The sequence below is a fragment of the Leiobunum rupestre genome, chromosome 4, assembly GCF_980474605.1.
Source record: "Leiobunum rupestre chromosome 4, qqLeiRupe1.1.hap1, whole genome shotgun sequence".
NCBI classification, from domain to species: domain Eukaryota; kingdom Metazoa; phylum Arthropoda; class Arachnida; order Opiliones; family Sclerosomatidae; genus Leiobunum; species Leiobunum rupestre.
The window spans coordinates 49,569,371-49,591,436 of NC_143387.1; the positions used below are offsets into that span (position 1 = coordinate 49,569,371).

The window sequence follows — 22,066 nt, forward strand, 5'->3', positions numbered from 1 at the left end:
AAAAAATGGTTTCCATGGTAACCTTTTCTATGGCTCAAGGAATATAATAATTATCCATTTATTTTGTATTATATTGTAGTTTTTTCTATGGAAATTGTTACACTTATGAGTGAATAGTTCTTTTTATAAACTAACGTGGCCTTCTTGTTTAAACGTTGCTCTTACGTCACAGTCTCTTACTTTCACAAGCCTACTAGCGCGCGCTACAGTCGCGAGGAATATAGGTTTCTTTAGCGCGCGTGCAAATCGCTCGTGCGCAAAATATACTAATAAAGCCGTGTCTTGTGACGTAAGAGCAACATTTTAACAAGTTGGGCAAGGCCACTTTTTATTTTATAAAATCAACTATTTAATATGGCAATGCTAACTACAAACTACATATAGAAAAGAGTCCTTGAAATAAATAAAAAATAAACTTTTCGTTAAAATCAGGATAATATTTTGTTAGAATAATAATTTAATTTTAACTTTCCCACGTAAAAAAAATGGTGTCCCCAAAAATTGAAGACGCCCACGTTCCACTGGTCCAAATTTCATATTCAAAACAGCACCACCCGTGGTAGCGGCCCAAAGATATATTTTTATGTTATTTCTTAAAGAAGCGATTAATTATTTATAAGATCTCCGTTACACGGATGGAATTCTTAATTTATCGTTTGGGAAGAATACGAAGTCTCCATAAATAAATAAATACCCCGCGGACCAGAATTGCTGACAATTTTTTTAAGTAAATATTGTCAATCGAAATATTTATGAAATATATATTCTCTAAGTAAATTTTTAAAATTTAATTTGTCTCCAATTATTTGATTAGCGATTTCAAGATCCTTAATTAAAATATTGAACATTGGCTTTAAATATAAAACGAAAATTACTCAAAGGGAATAATATAAATTAAAATGTGTGAAAGTGATTGATGATGGGTTTAAGAGTATATTTACAAACATTTATTTTTATTTTTCTCAGTAACATATTGTACACTTTTCCATGGCATCCAGGGAAAACAGATTTAAAAGCGGAAATAAATCAAAACTCGAAATTGATTTTTTGTGGTCTATCTTTATCCGCATCTTGTACAAAGCTAAGGTGGTCAGCAGCCTTTCAGGTCAGCGACTGTTCGCCCCCCCCCCCCCCCATCGCTAAGCTCGAAATTTCGTGGTAAATTACCATTGGAAAGGTGTTCTTTCCCGTATAGGCATCTACGTGTTTAAAAATAGTTTCGCAAGAGTGACGAGACTGACCGTTTTGCCAGATTATATTATCAATTTCCAACACTCTCTCGCTTCAAAAGAACGAATCATCTGGGGACTGGCTTATCACGACTGTTTTGACGACGGTCATACATATTAGATATATGAGGGAATGCAAGTATTTGCGTAAGAGTGCTGATAAATTTGATTTACAATTAATTGGGCCACTTAATTGAAACCAACTAATTGTAAGCAAGAAAATTGAATAGTGTGAACAGAAAAATTGTAACCATTGTTCCAACTTTTTCTGTTCACACTGTACAATTTTCTTAAGTGGCCCAATTAATTGTATAGTGTGAACTGGGCTTTAGTCGTAACAAAAAAACATGCTAAATTCGAATTTAAACAAATGAATACCTTAAGGGGGAATACTACAGTGGACATTGTCTACTTTCGCGCTATTTCAAGCTGAACTCTTTTAATTTTGAATTTTAACTTATAAAATTAATATTTAAGTGTAGAACAGCCTCTTGTTTGGTGCTTAAAATAATTTTGTCAATTTTAAATTCAAAAGTAATTAAGTTATTACGTTTCAATTCGGACCCCTGGAGCTAAACAAGTTGGGCAAGCGCCCAAACTACCCTTTAGTTAGGACCTTATATCTCGTTAACTATTAACATTAGAATTATCAGAATTATTTTTAGCACTAGAGGAAGGTTCAGCCTACTAAGAAAAATATAATTCAATTATATAAATGTTAAAACAGAAACGTTCAGCTTGAACGAAAAAGAGGCTTTTACTGTATTCTTCCCCCTTAACTATAGAACTATGTTTTAAAACTTAATGAATACCTTGATTGGATGAAAGTGAACTATTTATGTCTACAACTAGAAATATCAGGGTTTGAAAAAAAAACCGTTTTTTTATAAAAACCCAAAAAACCGTTTTTATTGGTTTAAATCAGGTTTTTTTAAACAATGCTTTATTTTACTTTTAACCTATTTTTCGCTTTTGTTTAACCGTGCATACATATTACCAGTCAACTAATAATAGGTGATTATGAAAAATATCGGTGGTCACGTGATTTGGTTAAGTACTACCAAGTTGAAATTATCAAAATTGGCCCTTTTTGTAAATTCGTCTGGCTAGTTGGGCAAGGGTTAGCGAGATTTCTATAACTTCATTGTTCAATCGAAAGGATTTTTCGTTTTTCGTATGAGAGAAGTTTGCAAAGTCGTTAAATTAAGGTAATTGATTTATTAAATGAAATATTTTTTAATTCTATCCACTACAACATTATGTGAATATTTACTAGGGCTAAGCATCCTATTATACAACATGTTCATAATTAGAAACAGAAATAATGGCAACATGTATGAAAATATAACCTTGTGTCTTCTATTAAAATTGGGCTTGTTTCTTTATAAATACTTGGTCTAGAACTATACGAAATAAAAAAAATATATAATAAATTTGTTAACTTTATGTATTTTTAATAATTTTAGAAAAATACTAACTTTTCAAACAATCAATCCATGGTTGGTGCTTTTTACTAAACGCGGACGACCGCGGGCCTCGGTAGGTGCAGACGAATTTAAGCTGCCGACGATTTGTCAAAAAATAACCAACTCCCGTGAGCCTCTGCGTGCAATTCTTTTTCATAATCACCTATTAATATGAGTAATAAAAAATATGCCTAGATTAAACCATGTACAATCAATAATTATTTTATTTTCTGTGTACTTAAAGGGCTTACACATTAATTTTTTAATCATTACTAATGCCTTGAAAATTTATAGAAAATTAAAGGAAAATATAGGAAAACCCATAAGCAAAAATTAGGAGTCTTATCGAAAAACAGTAGATAAAATAAAGTTCAATATAGGATGAAGAAGGGTACACGACGACGGCATGTTTTCCGGTTATACTACATGAGAAAACCCAAGGAATTTATAGGAAGGTATTGAAAATATAGGAAATGTGGTCACCTTGTAAATGTTTTAGAAATGTAATCACTCCGGTAAGAAAATGTACAAACATTTTGGAATAATTTTTAGTTAATTAAAAACAAATTATTAAAAAAACCATTGGTTTTTAAAAAAAAATCGCTTAAACCATGGTTTAATCCAGCCAACACTAAATTACAAAAGCAGTATATCGTATGTTTATCTTATTATCAGTCTAAACTGTTAATGTTATTCGTACACTTTTCCATTTTATAGCATAGATATACTTATCAACCTCTGGTACAACTTAAATTACAAGGAGACGAAATAGACGAACTTTATATAAAATAAAGTGAAAGTCTAGAAATTTACCAAATGTAATAGAACTTAAACACCACTTTGTCTATGTGGTGTTTTCTTAAGTCATTGTTACACGTGATAGCTGCATATCTTTGGAACGGTACCCATCGATGGCATTTGACGCGAGGTCTTGTTTCACTTCGGTTATAGACCACATAGAACGAGAGAGAGCGAGAGTAACTGTCACTTTTCTTTCCATGATATCCCACTTCGGTGGCCATATCTGTGACTGGATTTCGATACGGCCGGTCGACCATCGAAACCACTCAGGCTTGACCATCGCTGGAGGCTTAGATAGACAAGGTCATTGGCGCCTACCCCCCCCCCCAATACCTCTCTTCTTCTATCTTAAAGATCAAGTTATTAAATTGGCCGTTGCATAGCTTAAGAAATGCTCTTTAAATAACTCCACCACTCAAATAAGTACCCGATTAAATTGATATTCAAAAAAATTAACACATCGGCTGTCAGTGGCGTAAACAGGAGGTTTCCATTGTTATTTTGTTTCGAAACATGGCTTTTATTAGCGGCAAAAACGATACACAACTGTTGTTTTAATGCTAGATTTCTGACCGAACCTTTTGTAGACATTATCACCTGGGTGTTTATTGCCGATTTTGTTCAAAGTCGGGTGTAATGTAGACCTATATGAGATATGAAATTTCCCATTCGATTTGCAATGGCAACTGAAAATGTTTTTGATCACTTAAAACAAAAAAATCTCCATTTAAAAGCATGGGATTTTCTCGGTTTCACAGGGTCCTAGCCTCAAATTTTTTTTTAATTTTTAAATCACTAATTGGGTAAATTGTAACATTTTTGGGGTTAAATTGTAAGAATTTTGAGGTAAAATAAGGAAATAATATTATTTTTGTAGTGGTCAAAAAGACAAAAACATTTTCGGTTGCCATGGCAAATCGAATGGTAATGCAGGAGGCAGATCTGTGCTGGGAACTACACCTAAATTACGCAATAGCTCTGAAAATCAGTTCGGCATTATTATTGTTATTGCGTTACTAATAATATTCTTCATCACAAGAAGAACTCAGCTACTGTGGACCATCTTTTGGACGATGTACGCTTTGACAATGGACGAACACGCTTCCGGGACTAGATGTACCAGTTGCGAGGGGCTGCTGAGTGCACCGTGTAGAGCTCGCCATTGAACACTGTTTTCCAATCCCCTTGTAGAATTAGCCGTATTAGATTGTAGCCCCTATACTGAAATTTAACCTAGTCTGACCTACCCCTTTCCCCTTTGACAAATTTCTGACAACGATACTGAACATTATCAAAATTTGTCCTGGGATAATCTAACCTTAGACCAATAAACTAATGGACCCGCATCTTAAGCAAAAGCCCCATTCTCCAAATTGTATCGTCCACCAGCTCTCCTACCGAGAGAATCACGAAACGGTTCCACCCTACGTGCGTAAAAACGTTAGATATAAGGGTTAATTTTGTGTTTTATATTTGAGTGGAAATATCTCCAGTGCCGGACACCATGGCGCTACAAACGTCGCTGCCGTAAAAAAACCAAGCGCGCAATCTAAATTCCAGTCCTGTGGTTTATTTGTGAAAGTGGGAAGAGTTTTAAATTAAATTCAGCTGAAAATAATATTTTAATTAAAATTATAAATCTATGCGATTACTTTAACGGTACGTATTTGGTATTAGCACTTCAACGTGTTTTTAAAATAAAATATTTTTTAGGTGTAATGCGAACAAGATCAGTCGTGGGATAGTTCTTTTGCCTCTCGCCAGATGGAAGCAGCAGCGCCGAAACTGTATAGCATTTCCATTTCTAGGGAAAATAAATAAGACTTGCTTTAATCCACGGATAAACATGTAAACGATCACATCGTAAACGGAGAAAAAACGTTTGGAAGGGAATGCAGGGGAAAGAGTGTCACCTAGCGACAACAGCCCGAACTTAGGGTTTATAAACATTTACCGCCATCTATCTACTTTATGACGCAAAATAAAACGAAATAAAATTGATATCACGTAACTAGTGACTATTTATAATATTTATTTAAGCAACGAATAATTTGAAAACGCGTTGTTCTTTGAAGCCAGGGTTAGCATAGAACCAGCCATACCGGATATAGCCACCTGGTTGAAAAAATCCAGATTTTTTTGGCTTTTTAAAAAAAAATTACAATATGAATATTTTAGTAAATTAATAGTTTTTATTTAGAAATTTAGTTTATTTTTTGTTTCATATTTAGTAACCGGTTTACTTTTACCAGTTTTTCGGTAGGTTTAAAGTTCCAAAGTTCGCTGCCTCGGGTCATACACAAAAACTAGGGGAAATTTCCAGAGGAAATCAAAATAATTCAGTTATTTTATACAGTTATTTCGCTTTATTTGTTTAGTTTCTTATTTACGACAATAACTGCAGACACTTTCTACTTACATAAGTAAAAGGTACTGTTTATATTTTAGCCGGTTATAACCACTGGTCTGGATTTTTTCAAAAAAACCCGGCTTTTTTCCAACACTGTTTGAAGCAGGCGTAATTGCGAGTAAATGTATTTTTCGAATATCATTTCGAGGAAATTTTTCACTTGAAAAGAAAAATAATTATATTTCTTAATAAATATAACACTATTAATCTTTGACGTTTTCTCAGCACGAATGTGTTTAACTAAAATTTTTAATCTCAAAACGTCAATGCATATTCATGAAGGGGCGTCGCTAATCCGTTTTTTCGGCGCGATTAAAGTTGAAATCTTCTTCTGGGCCGAAAAACGCGCGGTTTTAATTAATTATAGGTTATATATTTTCGGGAACATTGCCCGCCTCCCTTTGAACAATTCGACGCATGCGTCCTGGATCTAGTTCCGGCAACGCCATTTAAGGACAACGCCCAAGGTCAAGGGTCATTTACGGCCACTAATAGGCCTCGGCTTTCGACTACGAAAATAAAGTCTGCTACGTAGGGGCAGTTATTAGCTTCCTCCTGGTGGAGAGCGCGGTAAATGATCTTAAAAGGGGGTAGGAACATGGACCAAGAATCTAAGGGGACTCACTGTTCCCGATATTTTGACACGGTTGGCGTGGCGTAAATCGGAAGGCTTACTGAGGTACACCAGCCGCTTTGAAGCGCTTCAAGAATTCTGCTCAACTATCACTACGAGAGGTTTAATCGAGGCTTAGACCATATAAGAGATTTTACATTGAATTGGGAATAATACTGCTAGAATTACAATTACGATTTCGGTTGCCATGGTTACGCGGGACCTGTTCTGATAAGACTGTACGAAATTCATCTTTATAATTAGGCGGTAGCGCCATCTATATTTTGTAAAGTTATATGGCTAAAAATAAATAATTATTAGGTAACTCACCGTAACTTGAGTTAAAAGGGATCGTGTTGACAAAATAAAATAATTTTTAAACAACTTCAAAGGTTTGTTTGTTACGAGAAATCATACATTTCAATTTCGCATCAGATTCGCGAAAAAATTCAATTGCAATATAGTTGCCACCACTAGAGACAGATGCCGCCACTGTAGGACGATAAAGTTTATATAGTCTCCTTATGGAAAGAAATTGGTCCCGCGCCAGCCAGATTTAGTTGTACCTCTATTTATTCCCAACTCAATGAGATTTTTCTAGGAACCTTGGGCTTAAATTTTTAAGTTTAGAAATGAAATGGATTCTCGTTAATTTGATTAAAACAATAAGACTGGTAATTTTTACTTTACACAATGGTTAATTACCATTACTTAAACTTTTAAAGAACCAATTTCAAAAATAAAAAGTCTAAAATTTACTAAGCCTAATCATTTAACCGACAACAACGGCGCCATTTTGTCAAAATTGAACGTGAATGCCACAGAGATAGAAAATAAATAGAGGGAAGATTACCGCGTTAAGGCACCCCTGTTTTTGAACGGGAAAATTAATCCCCCCCCCCGCGCATGTATGAAAGCGGAGATGGGCGGAATTTGCAACGCCATCTATCCTTCCTTTGTTTACATCAAATGACAGTTGATTTTCTAAAAGGAATAATGTATTTCATTTCACCGCGCGTCGATGGCGCCACGTAATCTGCCCATATCATGGCTTCCTACATTGGCGAAAAGGGGGTCGGCACTCGCGGTCAACTTCGCCAGATACAATAGTGCCTCTATTTCTTTTCTATCTCTATGGTGAACGCTAACGCTTCTCTACGAAACTACGCCGAAAATCGACTTTAGCGACGCCAAGTTTGTCCACTTTGAACTAAAATTAACCGTGATTTTCCTATAGTCTTAGTCGATATGACCAGAACGCCGAAACAGATTTTCGGCGGCGTTATCCAACTGCCATATTTTCAGAGAGAAGTGCTGCCAGACACATTTTTCTAAAATCTTTTTCCACGTTGATGGATGTCTGGAACGTTCCACTCTGAAAATATGGCCGACGATCAAGTGATCGGAAATTTCCGGCGAAAAACGTCGCAAAATTGCGAGACTTGTGCGGCGTACATATCGACTAAGAGTATTTACGCGTGCTTTTTAAAGCGTAAACAGTGAGTCCCCTTAGATTCTTGGTCCATGGTGGGAACTCATGGGGGACATAATAGGGGGGCGCAAGAGGGGAGGGTAGGGAGATGTAATGCGGTAGCTCTCGGTATTTTATCGGGCGGAGAAAAACGTGTAATTTGCTTTCGAATCAATAGCGCGTGCTGTATTTTAATTGAAAGCGACGAGGCCGACTCATATTCCAGGTTTTATTACGCTATACGCTATTAAACAAAATGTCCCGGATATAAAGAATATAAAGTTGCAAAATGGTTTTTTCATTATTATGAAAATTTATATAAATTCCAGCTTAGACATATGTATTAGCGAATAATTTATAACGTCGTACGGACATAGACGCCGCTATCGTAACTTAGTCCGACAGTCGCCTATTTGATATCAGTATTTAAAACGTAATTATGTCATTTTCTAACCAATAAGTACTGGTAAGATAAATTTAAATGTCTAATTGCTTAACCGCTGTCGATAAAAAACACTATTCGAATTAAGAATGCAGCCCTGGAGAAAATACACTTAATGTCCTCCTAAAATACCCCCCTCCACCCCGTGACGCACTCGCGGCTATTCCCGGGAAAAAGCGCCATCTGTAAATGACCTTTCGCGTGATCGTCTGTTGGCGGTCGATCGTTTTTGATGTTGGCAATTTCATCCTAGTAACAATAATAAAGTCTGAAATTTGTAATTATAAATTATAATAATTTTCGCAACGACACTGACACGCGTTTCTTTTTTTTTTCACTTTAAATTCTGGGGGCCTCCCCCTTTTATTAGTGACGCCGCCGCCGCGTGAGAAAGCGCCACCTCGCGACGCTGTTTAAAATTACGCGGCCCGTTTATGACTCCCTCGGGCGAATAATTTCACTTTCGACAATTTTTATTTAAATCGGCGTAAAATTTCTATTCTGTCCTCTTTATATACGACATTTCTGGAGAAAATTGTATCGCAAATAGGACTACGAACCAGTATCTTCCTTTTTGGCTAAAACGACTGTTGACAATATTATATGGCTCAAATATTTTTAGATTTGATAAAGATCTACAGCGGAATTTTTGCTTTAAGCTTTAACGTAGGAAATGTCGACGGCTAAAAATCGATTAATTTCTAGAAATATTATTCAGAAGGTATAAAATCTAAGGTATAAAATCTAATAATTTCTAGAAATATTATTCAGAAGGTATAAAATCTAAGGTATAAAATCTAATAATTTCTAGAAATATTATTCAGAAGGTATAAAATCTAATAATTTCTAGAAATATTATTCAGAAGGTATAAAATCTAAGGTATAAAATCTAATAATTTCTAGAAATATTATTCAGAAGGTATAAAATCTAAGGTATAAAATCTAATAATTTCTAGAAATATTATTCAGAAGGTATAAAATCTAAGGTATAAAATCTAATAATTTCTAGAAATATTATTCAGAAGGTATAAAATCTAAGGTATAAAATCTAATAATTTCTAGAAATATTATTCAGAAGGTATAAAATCTAAGGTATAAAATCTAATAATTTCTAGAAATATTATTCAGAAGGTATAAAATCTAATAATTTCTAGAAATATTATTCAGAAGGTATAAAATCTAAGGTATAAAATCTAATAATTTCTAGAAATATTATTCAGAAGGTATAAAATCTAAGGTATAAAATCTAATAATTTCTAGAAATATTATTCAGAAGGTATAAAATCTAAGGTATAAAATCTAATAATTTCTAGAAATATTATTCAGAAGGTATAAAATCTAAGGTATAAAATCTAATAATTTCTAGAAATATTATTCAGAAGGTATAAAATCTAAGGTATAAAATCTAATAATTTCTAGAAATATTATTCAGAAGGTATAAAATCTAAGGTATAAAATCTAATAATTTCTAGAAATATTATTCAGAAGGTATAAAATCTAAGGTATAAAATCTAATAATTTCTAGAAATATTATTCAGAAGGTATAAAATCTAAGGTATAAAATCTAATAATTTCTAGAAATATTATTCAGAAGGTATAAAATCTAAGGTATAAAATCTAATAATTTCTAGAAATATTATTCAGAAGGTATAAAATCTAAGGTATAAAATCTAATAATTTCTAGAAATATTATTCAGAAGGTATAAAATCTAAGGTATAAAATCTAATAATTTCTAGAAATATTATTCAGAAGGTATAAAATCTAAGGTATAAAATCTAATAATTTCTAGAAATATTATTCAGAAGGTATAAAATCTAAGGTATAAAATCTAATAATTTCTAGAAATATTATTCAGAAGGTATAAAATCTAAGGTATAAAATCTAAGGTATAAAATCTAAGGTATAAAATCTAATAATTTCTAGAAATATTATTCAAAGGTATAAAATCTAATAATTTCTAGAAATATTATACAAAGGTATAAAATCTAATAATTTCTAGAAATATTATTCAAAGGTATAAAATCTAATAATTTCTAGAAATATTATTCAAAGGTATAAAATCTAATAATTTCTAGAAATATTATTCAAAGGTATAAAATCTAATAATTATTATTCCAATGATATAAAATCTAATAATTATTATTCCAATGATATAAAATCTAATAATTATTATTCCAATGATATAAAATCTAATAATTATTATTCCAATGATATAAAATCTAATAATTATTATTCCAATGATATAAAATCTAATAATTTTTATTCCAATGATATAAAGTCTAATAATTATTATTCAAATGATATAAAATCTTATAATTATTATTCCAATTATATAAAATCTAATAATTATTATTCCATTCATATAAAATCTAATAATTATTATTCCATTCATATAAAATCTAATAATTATTATTCCAATGATAAAAAATCTAATAATTATTATTCCAACTATATAAAATCTAATAATAATTATTACAATGATATAAAATATAATAATTATTATTACAATTATATAAAATCTGATATTTATAATTATTATTACAATTATATAAAATCTGATATTTATAATTATGTTACTATAATTATAATAAAATTTAATGTTTTCTAAATTTATTTGAAATTATTGGGTGGATTAGTTTTTAAATCCGACCCGAAAATTTAAAAATAAATTTTTGCTCACCGTGATTCTAAAATTTGAAAAAAGCTTAACCTACCATGAATTGAAAATTTTAAAAAAGCTTAGACCATTCCGAGTCGAAAGCTTTTTTCTTAAAAAAAATACCGGGAAACAAGAATGAACTTTCCCTTTAAAAATACAGAAATATTTTTAGCCGGGTCGACCCGCAAAATGAATATAAACTTTCCTGCGAAACTTGAGAGACTGAAAGTCAGAATAAAAATAAAAATAAAAATAAAACTAAAGGGAGCGAAGATTGATCACGGGTCAACGACGAGTCAGACGACCTTGAATGACTATTGATCCAAGGTTACACGAAAAACAAATATATAAAATATAGGAACTTTACCTTTCTATTAGAAAATAGTTTTACCGCTAAGGTCGACCAAACCATTTTCAAAATGAGCCCGACAAGATTAAATTATTTTGAAGAATATAAAATGCCGACCACATTTAAAATGAACCTTAATATATCGAAGAATATAAAATGCCGACCTTATTTAAAATGAACCTTAATATATCGAAGAATATAAAATGCCGACCATATTTAAAATGAACCTTAATATATCGAAGAATATAAAATGCCGACCTTATTTAAAATGAACCTTAATATATCGAAGAATATAAAATGCCGACCATATTTAAAATGAACATTAATATATCGAAGAATATAAAATGAACCTTATTTAAAATGAACCTTAATATTATGAAGAATATAAAATGCCGACCATATTTAAAATGAACCTTCATATTTTGAAGAATATAAAATGCCGACCTTATTTAAAATGAACCTTAATATTTTGAAGAATATAAAAAGCCGACCATATTTAAAATGAATCTTAATATTTTGAAGAATATAAAATGCCGACCATATTTAAAATGAACCTTAATATTTTGAAGAATATAAAATGCCGACCATATTTAAAATTAACCTTAATATTATGAAGAATATAAAATGCCGACCATATTTAAAATGAACCTTAATATTTTGAAGAATATAAAATGCCGACCATATTTAAAATGAACCTTAATATTATGTAGAATATAAAATGCCGACCATATTTAAAATGAACCTTAATATTTTGAAGAATATAAAATGCCGACCATATTTAAAATGAACCTTAATATTTTGCCTTTTATTCTTTGGGGGCCCACCCGCGAAACTGGTGTTGGGGCTTTTTTTATTTGGGGGCCCGTCCGCGAAACTAGTGTTGGGGCCTTTTATTCTTTGGGGGCTCGTCCGTGAAACTAGTGTTGGGGCCTTTTATTCTTTGGGGGCCCGTCCGATAAACTAGTGTTGGGCCCTTTTATTATTTGGGGGCCCGTCCGCGAAACTAGTGTTGGGGTCCTTTTTATTGTGAGGGCCCTTTTTCCCCGGAATCTGTTGGGGGGACTACTCTTTAATGACTAGGCTAGACATTTAATTTTAACAGTTAACATTAATTAAAACTATAATCCACTTATAGGCTTATACATCCGTGCTCTATTTAAAAATGTACGCCTAATACTCTTTTCAGACGAGGCTTATAAAACGGAATTAAGAACTCCGTTTAGTAGAACAAACTTTTTATTTTGAAATATGCTTGAAAAATTAACTCGCGTTTAGTAAGCCTCGCCTGAAAAGTGTATTACTCGATATTTTGAAAATGGGGCGTGTGTTGAAATCCATTTTTGCATTGACAAATTGAAGGTGGACCACTTCGAGAGCCGAGTCTGCGAGGTCAAAAGAAGCGCTGCTTCGACGGATAATCAAAAAGAACTCTGTTTACAGCTAGAAATTGTCCATAAACTTATTTGGTAATAGCGACGGCCGAATTGCTCCAAAATGGGCTTGGCTCGCGCCATTTCTTCGCCGCAATAATGGCCCAACAGAGGTGGCTCCATCTCCCGCCGTAACCTGGCGTTCCAGTCTAACCCCCTCCATTTTATATCAGCACCTTTACAACTAAAAATGTGGACAATTTTGAGACGTAAACACGACTTATTTTTCTTTTTGTTGACCTTTATAGTGGCTCGTATATTCGTCCTTTTAAAAGGTCGAATTCCCATTTAGTGGCCCTCAAATTTGGTGGCACGTCGCTTCTTCTTCAGATCGAGACGAAAAGCGCTTTAGATTCAATAAAAATAGCTTTTCCGAGATGGGTGTCCATGCTACATTAAATGGGGTTGAGAATTGGGGGGCCTCTTACAAGTACACCCCCCCCCCCGTTGTCAAATGGTGGCATTTTTGAAAACGACAAAGCCGTGTAATGCATGCTACGTGATTCGAGGGGTTAACCACTAAAGAAAATGTTGTACACTGGATTTCAGATTTCACTGATTACCTAGTGATTCTCGGTGATTTCATAATGATTATAGGTGATTTCATAATGATTATAGGTGATTTCATAATGATTATAGGTGATTTCATAATGATTATAGGTGATTTCATAATGATTATAGGTGATTTCATAATGATTATAGGTGATTTCATAATGATTATAGGTGATTTCATAATGATTATAGGTGATTTCATAATGATTATAGGTGATTTCATAATGATTATAGGTGATTTCATAATGATTATAGGTGATTTCATAATGATTATAGGTGATTTCATAATGATTATAGGTGATTTCATAATGATTATAGGTGATTTCATAATGATTATAGGTGATTTCACTGATTTCCAAGTGATTCTAGGTGATTTCATAATGATTATAGGTGATTTCACTGATTTCCAAGTGATTCTAGGTGATTTCACTGATTTCCAAGTGATTCTAGGTGATTTCACTGATTTCCAAGTGATTCTAGGTGATTTCATAATGATTATAGGTGATTTCACTGATTTCCAAGTGATTCTAGGTGATTTCTCTGATTACCAAGTGATTCTCGGTGATTTCATAGTGAATCTCGGGGATTTCATAATCATTATAAGTGATTTCACTGATTTCAAAGTGATTCTAGGTGATTTCACTGATTTCATAGTGATTATATAGGTGATTTAACTGATTTAAAAGTGATTTCCGGGTGATTTTAAGTTATTTCATAGTGAATTTTGGATTTTCATAGTGATTTTCCTGATTTCAAGTTATTTCAGAGTGATTTCAGTGAGTTCACTACTAATTTCATATGATTTCAAGGTGATTTCAAGAATTTTAAGTGATTTCAGGATGATTTCAGGGTGATTTCAAGAATTTTAAGTGATTTCAGGATGATTTCAGTGATTTCAAGAATTTTAAGTGATTTCAGGATGATTTCAGTGATTTCACTACTGATTTCAGTGATTTCAGGGTTAATTCAAGAATTTTAAGTGATTTCGCTAGTGATTTCAGCGATTTCACTACCGATTTCAAGTGATTTCAGTGATTTCAATGCTGATTTAATGTGATTCTGTTTGTACACCTGATTTCAAGAGTGACTTACCCCTCGACGTGATTGCAATGACAGAACTACTCAACTCCTCCATGTGAGCATCCCTGCATTGGGCGCCTAAAGTAAGATTTAGTCATTTTTCGCTTCGAAAATGTTTGGGTAGATTTATGGTGGTGATTAACACAAAATATTTTATTTAAGTATAATTTGATCCAAAACCAATATTTATTCAACACTGAAGACTATGCACGGATGTGTTCTAATAGGCGCTTCAATAAATCATCCTCCCAGGAAATCGCCAAGAAGTAATATTTTCGAGAGCCAGGACCCGCAATTTATTGTTTATACAGGGTGTTTCAAAAGGTTATGCAAAAATTTGAAGGAGTTGCAGGGGGTGAATTGAGTAGTATGCCTGTTTTTCCCCCCATTTCCCTATGATGAGTTAAAGGAGTGCCAGAGAGCTTCACAGTGTGGCCTACTAGTCCCTGGAAGTAGGCTGCGACAAGCGCCAAACCAAGCAGCAAGGACTTTAAATACTGTCTAAGTTTACTTTTTTACGCTGGTTACCTCGATTTGTTTACAAAGTCCTTTTTTAGCTATCACACGAACCCAAACATTAATGTTCGCGTTTCCCCGCTGCTTGGTTTTTGCGCTTGTTGCAGCCTACTTCCAGGGGCTAGTAGGCCACACTTCGAAGCTCTCTGGCGCTCTTTTAACTCATCGTAGGAAAATGGGGAAAAAACAGGCATACTTCTCAATTGACCTCCTACAACTCCTTCAAATATTTGCATAACCTTTTGAAACACTCGGCCTGTATAGTGCTTGTTGAAATAATGTAAACTTTTCACCTGTTAACAGAACGTCGTGTTTTTATCAAGCCTTAATAAGTTAATATATGTCAAAAAAAGCTACCTGGTTAAAAGGGAACGCTTGTTGCTGCCGTAAAGGTGAAACATTTCCGGTATTTTAACTAGCACTATATAAACCATGACTTACAGGTCCTGGCTCTCGGAAATTTTACTTCTTTATTGTAAGTTTTCAACCGGCCATTAAAATATTTGTAAGGGACATTCCTACCCCTGGTTACTACGCCCCTGATTTACTAAATTGAGCAACACTAACTTTGACCCAGCCCTCAATTACAATAATATCATAAACCTTAAAATTATTAAATTACTATGAAAACAAGTTGGCAAGCCAAAATATACCTCTCCTCGGAAGAATTGTCCCTAGTGGTATTAATTTCTCGAGATAACCCTTAAAGATATATCTCCGCAATTTAGAGTTATTTGTTAAAAATATTAACCCATTTCTATCCCGCCCGGTATAAAATTTTAATTATAATTAAAATAATTGAGACGAAACGACCAATTTTAATTTATTCAGAATATCATAAGTTAAGTAGTTACAACAGTAAGTTAGACGTACTATAACAATGCACAATTGAATTAAACCCTTTTACAGAACAAGTTTATCAGTTAAATATAATACGAAGCAAATTTTAATGAAATATCTACAGAGGCTTTTTGGAATTACTCGCTTACGAAATACTTGCCGCATCTTTAACGCTCATTTTATTTCAACACTCGCCCTTGATGAAGATACCGTAGATATCTGGTAGTGGACGACTCGTTCACTTCCTGTTGACGTTGTGACGCATACCACATGAAAAAGACCAATGCCGTCCAATTTCCAATATCATATAATGACTCGCACACCCAAGAAATCATTGACTGCGTTAGAAATCGTAGATATCCAAATATCCACACCAAATGTATTTACAAGAAGCACAAACCTTACCATCAACAAAGCACAGAGAGCCACTTGACTAACCGCCAGCTTTTAAAGCAATTAACGTTAAATTATCTCCTTTGAATTAACAGAACTATATATAGGTCGTTAAGAAAGTGGACCACCCACAGGGTCTACCCTTTAACCCTCTAATCTCGGCTGACTGCGCTAAAACAAGATTTAACCTTTAAAAAATACCAGATTAGGCCTTCATAAATTCATTAATAAAAAAAGACTTTATTACCTATTATGCTTACGATGCCTGTCTTAATTTCAGTGAATCTAAGCAGCTATCGGTGGTTCTGTGGTAGAGCGCTCGACTGCCAAGCCGAATGGTCTGGGTTCGAAACCTGGGTGGCGCATTTGTTTTTAATCAATAGAGAAACGCTAAATTAGAATTTCTTCGATGCAATAATTTCAATTTCAATTCTATTTCAATTAAACCAAAATTTCGTACTCTATTAAATACGCTTCCGATAAAGCTGAAGGTCTAATTTTCAATAAGGCGTAACAAGTGTCGGTGGTTCTGTGGTAGAACGTCCGCCTGTCAATCAGGAGGTCTCGGGTTCAAATCCCGCCCGATGCGATCGCAAATTGATACTAAGACGAATACCGTGTACAACTGGTGGAAACCCTGCCATTGAACGTTGAGAGGTAGCATTACACTCAGCACTCGGTCCGTCCCAAAGTCATTAAGAAGAAGTTGGAGAGAAAACGCCCACATAAACACAACAGACTCAACATGCACATCCATCAGAACACAAACGCAACAAATTCAACACTCACAGCCTACGCATAAACATTACAAAAACCGTAATACACCAAACCGTCACGACGGTGAGCGAAAACACACCATCCAAACCAAACCGCAAATGCATCCGTTAACGCTCACCGTCGCACGGTGGTTTTGCCAACCCTTTGAGAAACTGCGTACGCAGTGATTACACTTTGCACCGAAAATGCGAACGCGTTCGCAGTCCTGACCGACAGACACACCCACAGACCCACCCACAGACCCACAGACAGACACGGTCGTTGTATAACCCCTCCTAGGGGACTTTGTCCCCTCGGAGAGGTAATTAAGCCGGTTTATTTATTGTTTTACCGCTAAAACACTGATTATGATATTATAAATGAGGAAAGCGAGTATTACGTAGCTACTGAAACTTAAATAATTTATAATTTAAGATCCGTTATTTCAACAACGCCTTCTCCTGTAACGCTTATACGAACCTCTTTCCTCATTAAGGCATAATATAATTTTAGAACGACTTTTTAATCAATATTCTAACATTACTTACCAGGAAATTAGATATGTATACACTTGGAATATCTCAGGTGACCTTTATGAAACGGGCTTAGATTAGAGCCGAGGTTTTCGACGCCTATTCGACATTAAGCCTTGGTTCGAATTGAAGCTTACCAACCTCATTTGCTCATTTTTAACCATTTAAATACTTCTATTTATAAGAAACTAGAGCCATGTCGTAAAGAACATTTTTAGAACTTCAAATCCATTTACTGCTAAGAATATTTTCCAAGTGAACGTCTTCCTTTTTATTAGTTTCACCATAAGTCTATAATATGAGTTTATAAATTTGTCACTTGGCGAATATTTTACTGAGAGCTAGTAACGGAGTGACGTCATCACGAGAAGAATATCTCCCCCTAGCGACGAAGCCCGTAAAGCAGTCTGTCTCGTGAATAGCGGCCCTAAATGGGTTAGAGTGTGCAATAACTGGTGGCTTTACCGGGGAGTCGGGGTCCGGCTCTTGTAACCCATAAGGGCGGTGGCGCACTGGGAGATGTTAGCTCTGATCAAATGGTCCTATCTCCACCTCCGACTTCGGTCAGGTTTGGGCTGGATACTGAACTTCGGTTCAGGTTAACGGAGAGGGTCCAGGCAAACTGGCCGCCTCGGCGGATTGGGTAGCCTGCTGTGGGGCGGCGAGCCTCCATATGCGGGCACGGCGGTCCTGTTTCCCGGCCTTTTGGGGCCCACCGGGATCTCCGGTGCCAGCTGTGCCGGGTTACTTGGGCTGCTGTGTGCTCGTCGTTCCCCTTTAGGAGCTCTTTCCAAAGGGTTTGGCTCCTTACCTTCATAGGTAGGGTGTCGGCTGGAGTTGCTATAGCATCCATTCTAAATCCCACTGCTGTGTGCTAAGTGGGGATTGGTCCACCCATTGCTGCACCTTCTGCTGGGTTGAGTGGCTTGCGTCAAAGGTGAGACCATCAGTAGTGGGGTTCTGCTACCCATGCTTGATTTGTCACCTGTCCGGGCTTGGGGACGCTGGCGTAGGGCACTATGATGATAGGCCTCCGGTGGTATGGTCTTTGTTACTAGGTACACCGGGCTATAAATTCTGACACACTGTCTCGTTAATAGCTCTCAGTCAAACTTTTGCGTGAGAAGAATAGGAAGTGTCACACTTATGTAACAATATTATACACTTATGGTTACACGTATGGTGTCCGCCGCCGCCGGTGTTCGCACGATTTATCGCATTTACATAACCATGACACGTCAATCAATTGGAAATATCATGTCCTCACTGGCATTGTTAACATTTGTGAGATCGGGGCCCCGGAAGTGGGGCATTTGCCCATTTTAATGATTTTTGGCGATTTTCGTCTTAAAATTTACATACTTTTTTAAAAATAAGAGCGACTTGGTTGAATATTATATTTTTTGGTACTACTGATCATTTCTGAACTACGATTTCGGCTGAATTAAGAAATTTTAATTTTAAATGAGATTTCGGGCCAATTCGCGGGACCCCACAACCCGCGTACGCACTATGGTCATATTTGAATTTCGCGAAAAAATTAATACAAGCGCCATATAAATCGTTCGTGTTTCGATATTTCCAAAACTAGGTAACTTTAAAAACTCGGTTTGTCTAAAATGTTATTTAAATTGACGTGTTCGCTACTTTATTTCCAAGACCAGGTAACTCGAACAATTGTATCGCGACAAAAATCGTCTTGGATTCATTAAGTTAATGTACAAGATGATTGGAAATTTGTCCAAATTTGAATTTCATTTAACATCGGGGGGGGGGGGGGGGGGTGCGGATCGTGTGTACCTAAATGTTTCGTTTACGCTGACATTCGTCGTATTCGCCGCACCATGGCGATGGTGCCTTGGACAATCCCAATGTTTACAAGTCATATATCTTACACGTATAAAATGGTTCAGGATCAATTAGTCTTATTTTGCTTAGGTACAATATCAAACCAGTTGTTTTTCTTAGAAACTAAACATTTCAATTATAAATTATAATTTCAAAACTTATTTCAAATTATTAATACATAAAATGAGACGAAGAACAACTTTCTAATTGGAATGTTTGTTCTAAACCTAATAGTTCTCGAGATAATTTTAGTATGACCTTGAAAACATGGTTCAAGGTCATACAATTTTCCGAATATTAAAATATCCTACTATGATGCGAATGTCTAGCTAATGTAGCACGAGTTTTTTTGGAGTTATCTTGCAATTTTCCCTTTAACGACATAGGTGATTTTGGTCGAATCCGATCATGTTTACTCTATGTAGGCCTAAAACTTGACGGGGAGCAATTTTCTTATTGGAACCAACTTTCTAACACTTACGGTTCTCGAGATAGTTTTTAGATGACCTTGATGACATCGCATCGAAATTTTCAAAGTAGGTTTTCCCCTACACACTCTATGCGACCTAAAAATTTCAAATTCATACCTAAAACTGTTTTGGAAATATTCGCCCTGGTCCATATTTTAGTGGATACCCTGTACAATACAATTTGGTTTGGCGTATAATCGCGTATTTCCGGATTATTGAAAGTTGGGTATCTTTTCAATTTATAAAATATCGTGGGAGTGAATTTCCCCGGATAGATGGCGCCGTTTTTCAGCGCCCACCTGTGACCTAAAAGTTATAAACAAACACCTTATTTACGTGGGACTAACGACCAAAATGAATAATTGCTTTCATTTTCAAATATTTTCATTCGAATATTATCTATTCAACACGTTAAAAATTTATTTCGTATGACACAGACTGTAAGTAACATAATTGAAAGAAGTATGACACTGAAGGGTATGTCTCAGAGCAATTTTGGAACATAGTGCATACAATTATTGAACCCTGTGACTTGCGCAACAATGGAATAAAATGAAAAAGCAAAAAATTTGTAGAGATAATTGCCGAGATAATTCTTCATGAACTCCACTTAACATTTAAGAGAAACAATCAAATTTGAAAGAATTGTATTTGAATTTTAGATAAATAATCAAATTTAAGTTGAAATTCAATTTTCAGAATTACGACGTTTAATTTTCAGAAAAATTAAATTTAAATTTCAGAAAAAATAAACTTCATTTTCAGAAAAAATAAACTTCATTTTAAGAAAAATAAACTTCATTTTCAGAAAAAATAAACTTCAATTTCAGAAAAATTAAACTTCAATTTTTAGAAAAATGACGTGCTTAAATCTCAGAATAATCACTTTTAAATTTCAGAATAATCACTTTTAAATTTCAGAATAATCACGTTTAATTTTCAGAATAATCACGTTTAAATTTCAGAATTATCACGTTTAATTTTCAGAATAATTACGTTTAAATTTCAGAATAATCACGTTTAATTTTCAGAATAATCACGTTTAAATTTCAGAATAATCACGTTTAATTTTCAGAATAATCACGTTTAAATTTCAGAATAATCACGTTTAAATTTCAGAATAATCACGTTTAAATTTCAGAATAATCACGTTTATTTTCAGAATAATCACGTTTAAATTTCAGAATAATGACATTTAAATTTCAGAAAAATTAAACTTCAATTTCAGAAAAATTAAATTTCAATTTCAGAAAAATTAAACTTCAATTTCAGAAAAATTAAACTTCAATTTCAGAAAAATTGACGTTTAAATTTCCGAATAATGTCGTTTAAATTTCAGAAAAATTAAACTTCAATTTCAGAAAAATTGACGTTTAAATTTCAGAATAATGTCGTTTAAATTTCAGAAAAATTAAACTTCAATTTCAGAAAAATTAAACTTCAATTTCAGAAAAATTAAACTTCAATTTCAGAAAAATTAAACTTCAATTTCAGAAAAATTAAACTTCAATTTCAGAAAAATTAAACTTTAATTTCAGAAAAATCACGTTTAATTTTCAGAATAATTACGTTTAAATTTCAGAATATTCACGTTTAAATTTCAGAATAATCACGTTTAAATTTCAGAATAATCACGTTTAAATTTCAGAATAATGAAATTTTAATTTCAGAAAAATTAAACTTCAATTTCAGAAAAATTAAATTTCAATTTCAGAAAAATTAAACTTCAATTTCAGAAAAATTGACGTTTAAATTTCAGAATAATGACGTTTAAATTTCAACAAAAAATCTTCATTGATAACGATAAATACAGTAAATTTGGTTCCCAAATTCTAAAATAATTACGTGGTAAGAATAAGCCTTTGCAGTTCCTTCAAAAAGGCTGGTAAAATTTATGGCAGTTCCAAAGACAAATTGCTGAAAGTTGTCAGTCCTTAGTCACTTAATGACTTAAATGGCTAGTATTAAAAAAATTGGGACTGAGAGAATCGGAAGTGGTGCGCTTATTTAAATAAACATCATTAATTAATTTGTACATCATCATTTAAATTTAATATTAAATATCAGCTGTTTCTTGTATGTAGAATAATATAGAAAGTCTTATAGTCAAGGATATATAATTTTGAAATAAGTAATATGATGTATTTATACAGGGTATCATCATTAAAAAATAACATCGTTTGAATATGAAGTGTCATACTTATAGA

General features: G+C 33.8%; 1 protein-coding gene across 1 annotated transcript in view; it reads right to left on the reverse strand.

The window, feature by feature from the left end:
- Nucleotides 1–17,657, reverse strand: part of LOC149948107 (uncharacterized) — a 30,706-nt gene extending 13,049 nt beyond the window's left edge. The window contains exon 1 of the mRNA XM_090172428.1: nt 17,557–17,657. The gene's annotated coding sequence lies outside the window, so the exon portion shown is untranslated. The remainder of the gene's footprint in view (nt 1–17,556) is intronic.
- Nucleotides 17,658–22,066: the final 4,409 nt, after the last annotated feature.